This window comes from Trachemys scripta, chromosome 4 (assembly GCF_013100865.1).
Source record: "Trachemys scripta elegans isolate TJP31775 chromosome 4, CAS_Tse_1.0, whole genome shotgun sequence".
In the NCBI taxonomy this organism is placed as follows: domain Eukaryota; kingdom Metazoa; phylum Chordata; order Testudines; family Emydidae; genus Trachemys; species Trachemys scripta.
In genome coordinates, this window is record NC_048301.1 from 66,760,110 (window position 1) to 66,778,247 (window position 18,138).

General features: G+C 44.2%; 1 protein-coding gene across 4 annotated transcripts in view; it reads right to left on the bottom strand.

Moving 5' to 3' along the window:
* SMOC1 (SPARC related modular calcium binding 1) overlaps positions 1 to 18,138 on the bottom strand; it is a 203,991-nt gene that overhangs the window by 63,936 nt on the left and 121,917 nt on the right. The window lies entirely within an intron of this gene.

Genomic DNA, 18,138 nt, shown 5'->3' on the forward strand with positions numbered 1-18,138 from the left:
AGAGTCCTGTGGCACCTTATAGACTAACAGACATATTGAAGCATAAGCTTTCGTGGGTGAATACCCACTTCGTCAGAGGCATATGGTGGAAATTTCCACCACATGCGTCTGACAAAGTGGGTATTCACCCACGAAAGCTTATGCTTCAATATGTCTGTTAGTCTATAAGGTGCCACAGGACTCTGTCTCTTTTTACAGATCCAGATCAACACGGCTACCCCTCTGATACTCATTCAATATGCATCTCCACACTGGAGGAAACAGATTTTTACAAGTTCTTAGTAGGATCTAAAATTCCATGCAACTGTTATACAAAGACACACATTGCCAAAAAAAAGTGAAAAATTAGCGCTCATGCAGAAAGTATAAATTTTTAAACCCTTACAACTTGGCCAGATCAAGACAGCTTTTCCATCAGGCAACTGAAACTGAAAAGCACATGTCCAGCCTGATCTCCCTATCAGCTTTCTACACCTCTCCCCACCATGAGCCACTGAGCTTCTACAGCTATTACGGAAAACAGCTTAAAAACACAAATGAGTATATTTTCCCTTACACTGTCTTTATTCTCAGAAATGTTTTTTCCCCCTTACACTTAGTAATAAACAACACCATACCCTTGCACAGAGACCAGATCTGGAAAATTTTAACTTTATAAAACATTTGTGTTTTGGGCTAACATGAAAAGGCTCTTTAGAACAGAAATGCTTAGGGAGTTTCTGCTATAGAGGCTGCTGTGCACTCCAGCAATAACCGATCTGTGTGCTTCCTAAATTAACCGTACCTTATGTTGTACAAATGCTCATAGCATTTACTGCAATGATATGTTCTGAGACTCAACCAAGTAGAAAGAGTAGCATCCACTGGGCCTTCTGGAAGGCATTCACTTTTCCCTTTCATGCTCCCTCCACTTTTCACATCTCCTTGCAGGTGCGCCAATGTGGGGGGGAAGAAAAAAAAAAAAAAACACCACCCTCAGACCCGGAGGACTTTGTGGTCCAATGCAGTCAGCGCATTTGTGACAGCACAATTCTTTGCCCTGAGAGAAAGCCTGTCCCACGCACAGTCCATTGGAAGTCACTTCGACCCCTGATGACACTATTCAAAGCCTCTTCTGTTTGGCTTTTTGATTCCTGATTGACACATTCACTGCCAGGCGGAGATAAATGCTGCTTGGAGGACAATGTTGATCCGCTCCGACTATTCTTGTGAAGGACTTTCAGAATAATAAACAAAAAAACATTGGTGTGCTTATGAGTCTGAATAGAACTTGAGATAGAGAGGGACTGGAGTGCTTTAAAGAGGCTGGCAAGTCGATTGAAGAGTTAATTGTCTGGGTGTACAATGAGTTTATTCTGACTGCAAACAAAGAGCTCTCTTTTCCTGGTCCTGGTCCTTCAAAAGCAATGTGTCAAAAGGGCTCGGAGCAGCACTCTCTGTATTAATGGCATCACTCTGGTCTCTGGGATTCAGTGACTTTAGAAAAAGAAAAGCCCTGAATCCTGACATTCAGATGGTATCTCTCTAAAATCCAAAGTCCTCATTTACTGGCCAAGTTCTCAAACTCCAACAGTAATTAGCCAAAACAAACCTATCTATATCCCCACCAGCCTCTTTGTAGCCATCAATTACAACAGCCCTCTTTTGAAAAATAAAGACCTATTCAAGGTATTATCCAGTAAAGTTGGTTTTGTAGGTAACTTCTCCTAAATTTGATACTATATTAGATATAGATTATGCATTTTCACTAGAGGTGGGTTCAGACAAAAAACCTTGAATCTGAATAGCTCAAACTTTGGGGTGCATTCAGACTCCAAATCCTCTGGATCTGAAATTCAGAGCTGGCATGATAATAGGTCAAACCAAAACCAGGTGCAAACCTCCCCCATCTGTGGGAAAGTTTAGATCCAGATTTGAACTCTGCGGGTCAAACTTATCTCTGTGGTAATTACCACTTAAATACCTGGTTTTCACTTGTATGAGTTGTGCAAAGTGAGCAGAAAAGCCCTTCCCGATACTGTTGCATGAAAGGCAATACAACCAAACCAACTATTGTATCGTGCAGTTTCGGTAACAACTTCTGAAATTTTGTTTTGGTGTGGGGAAAACAGGGAGGGAGGCTTTATACTAGTAATGAGTGAAATTCAAAAGGTTCTGAGGGTCAGTCAGAAAAGCACTCTTAAGTATGCACACTTACTCCAGTTTACCCCATTTTGAAGCCTTGAGTTTTGGATAAGAAACGTCAGCCTCTCACAGCCAGAATGTGAAGTAATGAAGAACTTGGATTGAGATATAAAACATTAACTGTTTTGAACTTTGTAAGAGGGTCAGTTTGACATCTTGGGAAAAAAGTTCAGATTGGATATAATTAGAACCAATGTATTTGCCCATCTCATCTCCTTTATACCAGAGATGGGCATAGGAGCAGATGATCAGGTTTGGATTTAGTTTAGTTAGGGGTTTGCATCGGAGGTCAAATCAAGGAACGCGTTTTGCACAGAGTTCAGATTCAACACAGCTGAAATCTCCTGATCTGTTTTCATGAGATTTAAGCCGTAAATGGAAATGATCTGTCACTAGATTGCTGCTTATCTCTTGATATTTCCACTCTCTTGGGTCTTCACAACCATATTCACACCAGAATTGCAAAATTGGCCTCTTCAGAGTTTTAGAAGTGACAGGGAAATAAACCCACAAAAGCCAGGTTTGAATCATGCTCCCTGAAATACAAGAGGGCTCATAATTGAGGCTACAGTTTTGAGCCATCTCTAGTTTACACAGAAAGTTGCACAAAATTCCTTATTTTCATTCAAATAGAGACTAAAGCCATGTCTATGCTACTGAAGCAGCTGTGGCTCTAAGATTGCTCATGTAGCCACTCTACGCTGATGGGAGAGAGCTCTCCCATCGACATAATTAAACCACCTCCAAATGAGTGGCGGTAGCTACATCAGTGGGAGAGCCTCTTCTGCCAACTTAGCACTACCCATACTTGCGCTTCTGTAGGTATAACTTCTGTTGCTCTGGGATGGGGTGGGGTTCCCCCAAGATCCCTGATCAACATAAGTTATACCAACAAAAAAGAGACAGCCTAAAATCATTCTCACAGCACGAAGGAATTGTCCCTTGTACATTGTCATCAATGTATTGTAGGTAACTCCCTCATGCAGCAGTCTCAATCATGTGATGTCAGATGACCTAACCATGGCTAGGATACCATAGCCTTGATTCTATAAGTCAGGGCTAACTTCATTGGTCTGTGCCTCTGCCATGAATTGAGGGATAGCCATCTTAATGGTCTTTTGATTTAACAACACCATTTCACAGAGTCAAAGTCCTTCCGTTCCCCCTCAGCATAGTTCTGATTTCAGAAGAACCTTAAAAGAACATGCTCATCTGTCACTCAAGATACAGGAAGGCTCCAAATGGATTTTGCCAAGATGTAAGTTAGTGGATATTCTTAAATTCTAGCTTTCAGCTAAGCCACTTCTCCATATTAACACCTCCCACCCTCTCCCCTACAGGCAAAGTGGTCACAAGGCCATCAGGCCACTGTAAAGCTAAGAATTTCCCCCAAAAAGTTTCCTGGTCTCCTCTTTCTGTTCCCTCAGTTGCTCACTACCTGATTAGGCTGCAGGAGAAAGGGGAGAGGATCATATAAACAAGGCACTCTTCTCACTTTCAGAAGTCAAGCATATCCCTCTGTACATAGGGCCAAACCCTACTCTCATTTATACCCTAGTCAACCCTACTGAAAGCAGGGGGGCTGTGGAGGGTGTAAGTTGTCAGACTTTGGCCTACAGTCCAGTAAGACTTGCCATCACAGAGGTAAGTGGGTTCCACATAACTGAGCTTAACCATTAGGTATAAAGCATATTTTCCAGCCCTAGCTATAGCAGATCATTTAAAACATAACAATATTACAGCTGGTATGTTGCGCACAAGTTGCGAGTTCATTCTTGACAGTGATGTGGCCCGTTACCATTGGTTCAATCAGGCAAGTGTAAATCCCATAAGTGAATCAGGGCAAAGAATGCGCAGCAGTTCCAGGTGCTCTGCAGATTTGCTTCCAGCACCCACTACGTTTTTGAACAGATGACACCTGCTCATTGTAGCCTAGTCCAGGTTTTGCAGCTTCCAGAAGTGATTTCAGCCAGCTAAATTAACAAAACCCATAAGTCTTCGTTGCAGACTTTGCACCTGCGTGGATGCTTCACATATTTACTAGGGTGTTTCTCTGGTGTAACCTCTACCATGATTACATTTGGGAAGCATAACAAATTGGAGGGATAGCAAATAGATATAGGAGGTCTGAACCAGACAGCAAAGTGACCTGGAAAGGTCAGAGCCAGGTGAGCTGGAGGCGATGAGAGGAGATTCAAGGTACGTCTTCACTTACCGAAGGGTTCGGCGGCAGACAATCGATGTTCTGGGATCGATTTATCGCGTCTGGTTAAGACACGATAAATAGATCCCGGATCGATCCCGGAAGTGCTTGCTGTCAACGCCGGTACTCCAGCTCGGCGAGAGGAGTACGCGGCATCGATGGGGGAGCCTCTGTGCTGCGTCTGGACCCACGTTAAGTTCAGACTAAGGTACTTCGAATTCAGCTACGTTATTAACGTAGCTGAATTTGCGTACCTTAGTCCGAAGTGGGGACTTAGTGGGGACCAGGCCTAAGGGCAAGTCTACACTACAAAATTAAGTCAGCCTAAATTACGTCCACATACAGCCACCACACTAATTGAATTGGGTGTTACACATCCACACCACACTCCTTGTGTTGGCAGTGCACATCCTCACCAGGAGCAATGCATCAATTTAACTGCCAACATGGGGCATTGTGGGATGGTTTCTGAAAGGCAGCAACAGTCAACGTAAGCAACACAGTCTCTACACTGACACTGCATCAGCCTAACTACATCGACTTAAGTACTATGCCTCTTGCACAGCTGGGGTTATTAAGTTGGTGTAGTGGGCAACTTACATCAGTGGGAGCTACATTTTAGTGTAGACACTTAGAGTTAGGTTGACGTACGCTGCTTTACATCGACTTAACTCTGTAGTATACACTGGGCCTACATATCAGTATAGATTTCTACATGCCATAGGAGGAAATAGTCACATGGTATGAAGAAGGAATGTTACCACCTAGCAACACCCCCCCCCCCATTTGAGTGAATTTATTTTCATTCTATCTCCTTAATATTGTCCTAGTATTAATTTCTCATCACTAAGCACTATAGTTGCCACAAGTAAGGTCCAGCATACCGGTTAAGAGGGGATCTGATATGAGAAGTGCTCCACCACATGAAAAAGTTGGAGAACTACTAAGTTCCTCAGCCCTCTGTAAGGACAATCCTCCAGTGACAGAGGGATTTAAAGAGGATATGAACAATATTTAAAAGGATGGAGAAGACTGGATGGTTTAGGGGATTGGGTAAAGATAAAAGGACGATGGTTCTACTGCAGCCTAAGTTAGCAGTGATCAAAATTCATTACCATCTGATGGTTGTTTGTTGGTCTGAGTCATGATCTCAACCCAGTTTCTAGTGGACAGCTGCCCATAACACAATTGCCAGATCTCAAAAGCCAAGGACTGAACGGGCCATGGAGACAACTTCCCTCCCCATCTCAGGTTTGAAGCACACCGACAGCAGGGCCTGGTAAAAGCCTTTGTCACTGCCATCTATGCTTCTCTCTAGTCACTGTCAATCCAGCACCTTTTCCCAGGACTAAATTTCATTAGAGAAGATTAAGACGAGTGGAGAAGGAACCAATATAAAACAGGGGGAAAAGATTTTTAAAAAGGGAGAGAAGTAGTGAAAAAGCCAGCAGAAATAATAAAATAAATCACGTGCAAAAAAATTGGCCCAAAGTCCTACATTTATTTAAAAGGGCTGCACTGAGTACAGATCAGTGCAGATTTTGGCCCACTGACAAAGGGGAATATGAGCCACTTTTCGCTAGAAAATAAGTGCTCATCCTGCCCCCAAGTAAACAGGGAAGGGGGGAAGGGGTCTGCTCCAGAAAACCCTTTTAAAACTCTAGCTTTTGGGGGGGGGTTGGGGGGGGGGGGGGAGAAGCAGCGGAGGCAGAACAGTGATGCTGTCAGTGCCAGGTAAGTCGTACACTTGCTAGCAACAGGAATCACAGAATACACTTTTTATTAGAGTTGTCATTCTTCCCAGAACAGGAACACCTCCAGAGTGCTAGTGTTATTTAAACTGGAGTGAGTGAGGAGGTTTAGAAATTGGCACAAGCCAGTGTTCTCTCTGTACACACTGCAATGACAAATTCTAAAAATAGACTGGAGGTGGGAAGAAGAAGAAAGAGAATCACTTTTTATCGCTTCCCACATGGTTGGAGAGAATATTTTAATCTGATCCTGTAAGTATTGCTAGTATGATAAGAAGACTGAGAATTGCAGGTCTCTCTTCAAACCAAAATATATGAATTTAGAATGATAACCCCAACTCTGGTTTTGCTGCAAGTGGACTAGCGGAACTTTTATATAGGGTGGAAAAACAAAACCTGCACAGACCTTATTTGAGACACCATAATTTTTAGCATCCAGGCTCTTTGCAACCTTTACTTTCCACTCCTCACCACACAGCTTGCGGAAGAGCTTTGTGCATTCTCAATAGCAGCCTTATGGCTCATAGCATAGGCAACAGGAACCACTTCACTACTGGATTAAATTCTGTATCAAACTAAAGATTCAATCTATGTTGTCCAAAATGCTTTCTTGCATGGTCCCCAGCTTTTGTAGAAAATATTTTCCTCATCTCCCCCTTCCACACAAGCCCATCACATCAATGGCTGCTCAGGAATCTGCAGAAACGACTAATCTGACACCACCGGAAGATGCAGGAGACCCAACACCTTTGGGTGTGTAAGGAAGGAGCATGTGATTAAAAAGCAAGCAACATCTGCTTCTGAAGGGGGTCTCCCTATAAAATACTGCTTTTAAATTGCTTCAGTGCAGTCAGAAAAAAGAAAGCTAGTGGGCCTACTTTTGCACTGAGTTCCATGTGAGCTTTGCCTGTCAGTAAGGACTAGGCCCATAATCAGTAGTTTTCAAATTCTTTACCAATTTCTCAAAATATAAAAAGGTTTATCCCCCCCCCAACAAACACATACACACACATACTGCCCTTCCCTTCTCCCCTCCAGCCCTGGTGTCGCTGAGGGAAAGTCTGTGTACAATCTCCTCACATCTTCAAGGCATAGGGCCTGGAAGTGGGGGTGGGGATGGCAGTAAGTTTCCTGGATCACTGGCCATTTGAAATTCAGACATATGGCTGAAGCCCTACAGCTGCACGTGTTAATTACCACACGTGTCCCCTGTAAAGCAGTCTGTTAAACACAAAAAGAAAACAGAAGAGAAAAAGCTGTTCCAAGGGATTAAGTAAATAGTCTACATTTTTGACCCCACTCCCCCAAACACATGCACATGTGTAAGAACACAAGCTCCCTTCCTTACTCCCCCTAACACCTGCATGTTTAAGAACCAGGACACCCCTTTACAGCTCTACCCATCTGCACTGAACCTAGGCAAAAATTATCTCTAAGTGTACTTTCACCCCTCTGCCCACCCAGGCCTCTTCCCCCACTCCCCCTCTTTAGAGGACTAATTCCTGGCTGACAACCAGACTAGTTTTGGGCTTACAATACAGCTTTTCATTTCCTTGCAGGCAAAGAGAATGGATACCTCACTGGCTAGGTCTGCAGCGCATGTGTGCAAGTGAGGGGAAGGCGAAAAGTTATTCCCCCCCCCCCCAGAAATTTTTCTTCAGGACCACAAAGGGCAGAATTCAGAGCTAATGGGAGCAAGTGTAACTCCACTGACTTCAACTGGAGTTGCAGCACCTTTCCCCAGGTCTGCATTTGTCCAAAAGAGTTTAATAATTCCATAATAAATATATCTTATATAAAAACAGTCTTTGAATGGTTTGGGGAGGAGGGGTAGAGGGGAAAGCAGTCCAGGACCTCGAAAGAATCTAGCATGTCACAAAAGAGATCTGTATGTACAAAAGATGCAGGGCTCATAAGGGTTTCAAGAAAAAACGGGGGCTAGAAGAGCAGAAGTAACACTCTTCAATCCCCAGATTTAAAAAAAAAAAAAAAACAAAACAAAAAAAAAACAAAAAACACCACACACAAAAAAACCCCACCACTTCACCCTACGTATTAGTGAGGGGACAGGTTCTGGGGGATCAATTCAATCCCTGGCACAGTCTAGGGCCTATGATTTCTATTTGCTTGCATTGTTGTAGCACATAAAGGCTCAGTCAGCATCAGGGCCACATTGAGCTGGGCACTATAGATTGTAAGCTCTTTGGGGCAAAGTCTATGGCTTCTATGGAGTTCTAGAGGACAAGTGCCCCCATCAGTCACCACTGCAGTCTGCAGTAAGCTGCCCATTTATTGGCAGTATAAACTATTGAGGGGAAGGACCAGATGGCCACGTGGAGGGGGAAGTTTCCACGACCCCTGGCTGTATCTGTTCAGTGAAGACTTTAATCCCCATAGCTGTCAATTCACAAGTATAACATTTGTCCCCTAGCTCTCCTGTAATCTGTTTACAGGCACAGGTGCTCAGTATGCATAGAAACTTCCATGTAAAACATAAAATCTCTCTCCCCCCTGTATAATCAACCCCATGGGGCAGGGAGCAGAAAAGCAGAAGAGCACTTCCTGATGCTTTCTATGGGCCCCTGTGGCCAACACTTGGGACCTGGTTCCCTGCTGCATTACACTAGTTTTACAGAATACAATGAAAACTAAAAGCTAAAATGTCTAGTGTGTACATGAGGTCCTGCTATAGGAGGTAAGTAGCCAAAGCAACAGTATGAGGGGTCAGACTAAGCTCATGCAGGGCAATGTCCTGTACTTGCCCTTACCTAGTGATCAGATTTGTTTCCTCCAGACTTTATCTTCTAATTTCTAAAAATTTTATGTTTTGATTGAAAGGAAAGGTGGCATGGAATGTGGGGTTATCTGAATCGCCAGTTACACAATAGCAAAAACTTTTGTCTGTCGCCATTAATTTCCGTTGAGGTTAACTCAGAAGCCGAACACAGAGTGATGTAGTCAGGGCCGGCTCCAGGGTTTTTGCCGCCCCAAGCGGCGAAAAAAAAAAAAAAAAAAAAAAAAAGCTGCGATCGCGATCACCGGCGGCAATTCGGTGGGAGGTCCTTCGCTCCGAGCGGGAGTGAGGGACCGTCCGCCGAATTGCTGGACATGCCGCCCCTCTTCGGAGTGGCCGCCCCAAGCACCTGCTTGGCAAGCTGGTGCCTGGAGCCAGCCCTGGATGTAGTATAGGGTCAACATTAAATTATGTCACTGTTGAGCATTTTAGCAAACACACCCAACAACTCTAAGAGTGCAGGTAGAGCTTGAGTAACATCTTTAAAGATTTTAAAGGCGGAGGAGTGGGTGGAAAGGGTGCTGGGCTGTGAAGGGGCAAGGATGATGTGGGTTCTGTGTGGGGCACCGGCCAGAGATGCGCTGGGTAGGGGTGGTGTTGTACATTTGTGGGGGTTCTGGGAAGGTGCTGGGCATAGCGGGTCCGGGGGAGCTCTGGGTATAGGCAGTCAGAGGTGTTGCTGAGGTGCTGACTTTTTGATTTCCCTGGGGGCCAGGCCCTACCTTCACTCCATCCTTTTCCCCAACCCCACCTCTTCCTGCCCCCACCCCACCTCACTTCTTCATGCCCCTGCTCCTCTCCCTCTCCTCCCAGCACCTCCTGCCCACCAATGAACAGCTGATCAGCAGCTGGCAGGAGGCACTGGGGAAGAAGCTGATCAGCAGGGCCAGCACACACTATTTTTTTTTCCTGGAGCACCCATGGAATCAGTGCCTATGGGGTGTTGGGCGGGGGGGGAGGCAGGCATGCTGTGTGACATGGGCCCACCCCCAAGGGGAAGGGGCATTCTGGCAGCACAAGACTGGGCAGGCCACTGTGCGTCTGGCAACTGCCAATGTGTAAATAGTTCCCTCATACTTGGCTGGGCGGAGCGGGGCCGCCCCTGCCATGCCATGCCATGCCATGCCCATTGCTCCTGGCTGGCCCCTCGCTCTAGGGCCTGACCTCCCCAGACCATGCTCCATTGCCCCCATAGTGCCAACCATATTTGTAGGGCCGGAGTCCACAAAAGGTTAATCTGGCCCTGTTTCTGATGCTTGTTTTTGATAATTGTACTTTACTTGTAAGTTTTTTGGATTGATTTTTTTTCCCTGTAAGTGTTTAATATTAATCATTAAAGGGTGGTTCTAGTGTGAAAAGTGACCCAGTAACAATGTAAGGTTACATGCTACTGCTGTCTCTGCAAACTCAGCTGGGATTCTGAGAGTCAAAGATGCATTCATTTTCTCTTCCCCCAACCCCTCCACTCATTACCAAGACTAACGGTTCTGAAAGCTAAATTATGCTCTCAGGGACACCTGGGTAAACCACTGGCTTTCCACAGGTATAACGATTGCAATTTAATGAACAATTCTGTTGAGAATGCACAAGAAAATGGATCCATCTCTCTCTCAGCATGATGGCTCTTTGCAGGACTAGATAGAATAAGGAGGAGGTCTCAGGCTCCTTTGAAAGTCCCAGCCTTTGTCATTAATGTGTGTTGATAAGACTGAATTTCTACAGCCAGCAGATCTGCAGCTTGAGATATCACCCCACCAGAGCCACTTTTCAGAGAAGAGCTATACAAGTATACATTGGAGCTGGTCAAATCTTTCAATCTAGTTTTTGCTAAAAGATGAACTTTCACCTAAGGTGTTTTGCAAAAACAAATCAGTTTTAATTAAGTTTGATTTCCAAAGAATTTTTTTTAAAATCCCTGTTCATATTTCATTGAAAAGTAAAGGAGGGGGGGGTGAGGGAATATCTTTTTTATTGGACCAACTTTTGTTGCTGAAAGAGGCAAGCTTTTGAGCTACACAGAGCTCTTCTTCAGGTCTTTCACCAACAAAAATTGGTCCAATAAAAGTTATTACTTCACCCATCTTGTCTCTCTAATATTCTGGGACCAACACAGCTACAACACTGCAAGCATTGACAAGTTTAAAGTTTCTGCAATAAAATTAAAATGAAATATGTTCCAATTTAATTACTCTGAAAAACTGTTTTAACCTGCTCTGATTATAAATGGGGGGCTCACACCACCTATTAAGGTTGCCCAACATTTCCCATTATAAGATCCTGTTTTCAGTTATTTATAACTTTGTCAAACAAAGTTTACCATGCCAAGTGTCTGCCTGAGGCTGAATTTATTTAATTTAAATTTCAGCCAAAACAGTTCAGCTGTTTCCAAGAACAAGGCTAGTGAAAAAATACGTTTTGCACAAGCAACCTGAATTCTGGCATTTCCTAACTATAGAACTCCACAATGCAAAGGGAGCCAGGTCAAAACATTTAAAGTCTAAAAACACCTCCAAGCGACTCCTGGCTTCCCCAGCATGCCACTTTTCCCCATTCTGATCTATTGAATTGGAAGCTGTTTGCCCAAAGAGTGTAGTTTTGTGCATCTTGTACACGGCTGAGCACTTTTCATTGTTTTCACTTAGTAGAGCTAGAAATCTTAGTGATCTCATCGCAGGATAAGCCTCTTCTGGTGTTACCAGGGGTTACATTTCATTAACATCATAGGACCAACTTGGAGGAATCTCAAATACTGTCTCCAGCTTTTGCAAAGGGAAACAAAATAGCTCAAATATTAGACTCAGTGGTAATGTAGCTTATAAAAGTGAAACAGGAATTTAAATTATTAAATTATTCTATTTAACTATTCATATTGATATGGCTGACAGCTCATCCAGAGCATATTTACCCTTGCTTTGCATTATTCTGCTGAGCCTCAGTTATAAATCAAGCTTAGTTTCCTTTACCCAGGTGAGTGTAAGAATGACCTAAACACCTATTTAACAGCATCCAGGAGAAACAGTGTCAGCTTACATTTTCATCTTCATTTGAAAGCCATATCCCTTCTAGCTTCCCTCCCCACTCTTATTTAATTCACTCATTTTGTTTCCAGTTCTAAGCAGGCAGATGGAGAGATTTTATGGAGATCAAGAGTGACACAGCCTGCATAGGTTTGCTTTCTACACCCTCTGTCTCCTGACTGGTCTGCTTTCTAAAGCCTGCCTGGTCTGGTGACCAGGAAAGGCACTGCTCATTGCTGGGGTTGGCAGAAGCTGGTGCATTGAGCTCTTGAGACCTTGACATTCCATGGGAGGAAGAAGCAAGTTTCATTTTGTTTCATTTCATTTGTTTGCTTGTTTTGTTTTGAATCTGTGCCACAGTTTCCCTTTGGCTGGAAAGGGGCATCCTGCATTCTTCAAGTAGGGAAGAAATCCAATCACATCAGCTCCAAGGGTGCATTTCATTGCCTTTCAGAACAAACTTCAGTGGGACAGTGGTGAGCCCACAATGGTAGGGACAGCATGGAACTTCCAACACCCCCAGGCTAATCAAGGTAACTCAGCAGAACAGGAAGCAGCTGGGGTAAGTCAATTTGGACAAGTTCCTCATGGTAAAGTGCTAGTGATTTGGAGTTAAGGGGTTTTCCATGTGACAAGTACAGGGCACATGCAGGAATGAGGAACAGATAGGGAGAGATCAAAGAAGAGACCCAGGGGGACTAGATATCCTACTCTCACCCAGACAAATGGTCCTGGGTCCTTCTGCAGAGAGGGTACTGGGGAACCCTCTATTACTTGCCCAGGTAGAGGTGAAAGTATAAATCCTACCACCAGCCCAACTCATAGGAGGCCTCCTATTACACCACTCAATACCTTCATCATTAAAGGCCTTCCCTTCTTCATTTAGGGAATGAAGAAGTGGAATGCCCTTACCTGTACCTGAAAGAGGACTAGTGGGGACCCATTGCTAGAACACCTGTGTAATCAATAAGATACCAGTATAACTTATCACACTGGTGGCAGAAAACAGCATGTCCATCTCCTTCAACTGCTGGAGAATGAAGGAGGAAGTGTTACAAATCCAGACATCTCCCAGTGGTTTTCAAACTTTTTGTATTGGTGACTCCTTTCACTCAATCCTCTGAATGTGGACCCCACCCCTTCATTAAAAATGGGGGAGGGTAATTTAATGGGGGCTCAGGGCTGTCAGCCCCACAGAGCTGACAGCTCATGATGCCCATGTAACCACCTTGAGCCCCCCTGAGGGGTCACTACCCCCAGTTTGAGAACCCCTGATAGGCCAACCCAACAATAATACAGGGGCATAGGCCCTTTGTATAGTGCTGTGGGTAGGAGGAGGAAGAGAGTCACATACTCTCCCACAGCACAAATACTTGCTAAGCAGTAGAAGCAGGTCTTTATAAAAGCTCAGAAGTGTGTACAACAAGACTAGCCCTGAGCAATTTAGGGAGACTGGTTTTTTATCGTACAAGGTCACGTGACTGAGCCAACTCTCTTCCTAAGTTATTAGTGGTTAGTCAGTTCTTCCAAAAAATTTCCAAAACCAACTTAATCCTAGTCCTCCACTAGTATAGTGATAAGTATGGCATAAGAATCTGAGTAGACTAGGAGTTCGACCTTGCACTGAAGGAACCCTGTCATTCAGCGAAGGACACAGACAATGATCTTGTCAAGCTCCCCTCTGAGAAGTTTACAGCTCAGAAGTTGCCTTACTCTGGATTGTATTCACTGGTCTATAGGGATTTTAGACCCATGCAATATGTTGCAGATGAACAAAGATGGATCCTAAATGTCAGAAGTTCATGCCTATAAGAGCTAAAGCAACCCTAGCTGCAGACTATGCTTTTTCTAGGGATTCCCTTATCAAAAAGCCAAAAGCTGTCGAGCATTAGTCTGGCTAGGCTGAGTAGAAGGTACCTCTTGGCCTACCAAAGGCATTGACATTTGTTTTTCCTTTTCATTATGAAGTTTTCCCAAATATACCACGCAAGCCAACAAGAGCGTCAGCGTCATTGCTTAGTTCATGAACTCATCCCTACGGCTGGCTGGCTCTTGAGTGAACTCTGCAAGTAGAAGAGGGTTTGTCTTTGCTTCCAGCCCTACATTTCTAGGATTCTGACATTTCCAAATGTTACATATATTTGTTCCAACCAAAATAACTTGCCAAAATTGACACTAATTTGTGAAATGTTTCACCCAACCAATCAGAATCTGTAATTTGTTTGGCAAAAAAGGTTTCAGCTGGAAAAAAAAAAAAACCACACTTCACCCAGCTCTATTCAGAAAAGTCAACAGGGCCGAACCCCAGCTGCTCCTCAGGTTCCGCTGGATCTGAGCTCAGTGCTCTAGCCTTCTCAGGAGCGGGTGTTCTGAGTACAACGGGGTGAAGTTTTCCAGCTGAAACTTATTTCACATGCATGGACAGAGATTCAGGTCAACTGAAACATTTCACAAATTGGTGTCTATTTCAGCAAGTTATTTTGGTCAAAACAAGCACCCATGCTGTTTGGAAATATCAGAATCTTGGAATCATAGAAACGTAGGGCTGGACGTGGAATAGATGCAACCAGAGAGACACCCACCTGAGATTAGCCAGTAGCCTGGCGATTAGGGCACTCACCTTGGATGAGGGAGACCGGGGTTCCAGAATCCATGCGCCAGAGCAGAGATTCAAACGAGGGCCTCCCACATCCCAGGTGAGTGCCCTAACCACTGGGCTATTAGGTACACTGGGGAACCATAGCTGGTGGGTTTATGACTAGGGCCTCATTTCCTTTATTAATTAATTAATTATTAAATAAAGTCCCTGAAACTAAGCATTTCATTTGACCCAAAAATAATCTTTTCCACCTTCGATTCATCCAACATTCCTATTTCAGTTCCACCTGAACTGGAGTTTCTTTGATTTTTAAGAACTGGCAGGAAACTGGAAAAAAAAAAAAAAAAAATCAGTTATTGGCACAACTCTAGTTCCAAGTACTCCAATATCTCCCCCACAGAGCTCTCCTGGGAGTTTTGCTAATTAGGTCTAACTGCAATCCCAGTGCGGATGACTGATCCAAGCAGGACCTATTTTTCGGAGGATCCCTAGGATCCAGGGAAGACTGTCACATTGGGTCTGTCAGGATCCTTTCATTGTGAAACCTCCTTTAAGCCACAATAAGTTTTATGACCAGAAGGGACCATTATATTCATCCAGTTTAACCTCCTGATTAGCCAAGGGCAGGCTGCTAGAACTGGAAAAGACGCCTTAACCTGTAGAAGCATTTCTGACTGTTCTAGACAGGGCCCCTTTATAAGAGAACAGGCCCTTTCAGATTGGGATTTGGAACCAAGGGCACATAGGGATTTCTTTTGCACTGCTATGAAAATACATTTGTTCTATATGGAGCTGCCATTCATATCAAGACCTAAAGTAACTGAACCAAAACACAGTGAAACTTCTTTAAAAAAAAAAAAAAAAAACCAACCAAAAACCCCACAGTGAAACATCTCCCCTCACCCCCCCCCCAAGACTCACTCATGAGTCTTACAACTTAGCTAGCGATGCTATAGAACTGTGTACAAGACTTTGCTTAATGACATGGAGAAAAGGGAGAAGTTGGTTGCATGACTGCATAAATAGACAGGAACAAAGGTATGGTTAGAGAGGTCGGGGTATTTATATTGGCTCTATGGCATGCTGGGCTGGAGGGAATTGGATTTTTCCCTAAACTGCCAGCTACAGCTCAAAATGGTTCTGTGGCCACATGACTAGGTACAGCATATTCTTGCAATGTTGCTCTGCAAAGCACCAATGACAAGGAGAAGCGAGACGTGATTAACAGACAGGGTTAGCCTTCAATTTGTAGCCTACTCCTCTACGGTAACTCCAACGTTAAGCAAGTAGTTATGTTCCTGAAAAATGCGAAAAGATGTTAAGTGAATCCAATTTCCCCATAAGAATTAATGTAAATGGGGGGGGGGGCCGGTTAGGTTCCAGGGAAATTTTTTTCTCCCCCACCAGAACTAACACACAGTGTACGTTTTAAACAAAAAATTTAATACTGTACACAGCAATGATGATTGTGAAGCTTGGTTGAGGTGGTGAATGGGATATTTCCCAGGGAATGCCTTACTGCTAAACGATGAACTAGTTTTTGGCTGAGCACTCAAGGGTTAACCCATTGTTGTTAATGTAGCCTCACACTCTACAAGGCAGCACGAATGGAGGGAGGGGAGACAGCATGGCAGACAGACACATACCCTGTGTGAGACAGATGTGCATTGCCCCTTTAAAGGTGCGCACTGACTCCACTCTAAGTACACCGCCTTGTTAAGTAGATCAGCAAGTTGAGACAGCAGCTGCTCCCAGGAAGCTCCCTCCGTCCCGAGTCCTGTCATGTTGTTCCTGCCCATGGAGATGGGGTAGGTGGGGTGCAGGAGCAGGGGGGAGGGGGAGACCCTGACATTAGCCCCTCCCCTCCCACCCCCTGCACAGCAAGCAGGAGGCTCCTGGGAGCAGCTCCAAGGTAGAGGGCAGGAGCAGCACATGGCAGTAGGGAGGAGGGGGGGAGGGACAGCTGAACTGCCAGCAATTGATAGCCTGCTGGGCAGCTGCCACACAGGGAACTTAGGGGAGCGGAGAGCTGATGGTGGGATGCTGGTCCACTCTGCTTCCACCAGCTAGCTCCAACCAGCTGCTCTTCCTGCAAGCCGTGGACAAAGCAGGTGGCTGCCAAATGACGTTATAAGGGAGCATTGCACAACCTTAAACAAACATGTTCCCTAATTGATCAGCAAGGTAACAATGAAATAATGTTAACCGGGACGACTTTAAGTGAGGAGTTACTGTACCTACTCACTCATTCCCTCCTTTCCTCCTGCCCCCAAGTTGTTATATAAAGGGATGAAAGGGTAAGAAAGAGCACAAGTTTTCTTCCCATTGCTCCTTCTGCCCAGTGGAAATTAGAGTGGTACCAACTGCCTCACACTCTAGCCCTTTGGTCAGCAGATGAGACTAGGACAGAATTGAAAGTTTCTAAGGGTTCTATGATAATCCATGACCCAAACAGCAACTTGATTTGCCTGTACTTAAGGCTAGACCTACAAGGCACCGGAACATATATTAATAATGTACCATATTATACAGGGCTTCAGATTTGACACAATTACAGGTTTACAGAGACATGCCTTTGCCTAAAATAAGAAGCAGGTTGACCAGTATTATTCTGTGTCGTTTTATCTGAGAAAAGCCAAATATTTTCTGTGCACTACTTCTTTCCCCTGCCTCAAGCTGAGCCACATAATATCTTGCTAAGAAATGCCCTACATGTGCAATATACGATGGGGAATGTACATGGAGAAAGAAGAAATGCATTCTTGAAATTTATATTGATTTGACTAAAAATACGTCCCCCTTTCTCCAAAGCCTCATCAAATAAAGGTCAACAATCTAAAAGCTAATGTCTACCATTTTAAGTGGTTTTAGAGACTAGTTTGACAGCCTTCCATGAAAAAAAATCTTCTGACTTTTTAACCTCCCTGAGGCAGGCATTTTCCTGGGAATCAAAGCATCAAAGGTTATTGGTTTAGAAAAGAAAAAAAATAAGAATGCTGCTTCAGCTATCATAGCAAGAGCTTTTTCCAAGGAAGTGGCCTCCATCCCCACCACAAGCCATTTTCTTGAAGCAAGGAGAAACTGAGATGACGACACTGAACTAGGGGCTGGGGTGTATGGTGGAGATGGGACTCAATGATTTCCCATTAACACCTACTGTTCCCCACACTCCATCCCATCAGCATTTATTATCCCGTTCAAGATTTTTCAAGCTGGTTTTACAAAACAAGGAATGCATATAATAATTTAGGAGTAGAGGTGACATTTCTAGTCTTTAGCTCAGGGAGGATGGGGTGTGGAGAAGAAGGGAGCTATAGGGGGAGGAAGGAGTGGCAGAGAAGTCTTCTGTTTAATGCTTTCCACAAAAGAATTCATGCAGCAGCAAAGGACTTGGGGTGCCATTTTCACAAGCATCCAGCCTTGATCTGCTTCCACTGAACTCAATGGAAATTTTACCTGGCAGACATGTTTGAAAATCTCACCTTCAGTGACTTGCCACAAGTATCACATCATTGCTCGTGGCTCCTAGTCCTGTGTGCTCACCATTAGACTGCACCTGTTTCTGGGTGAGCTTAATAAATAAGAGTCAA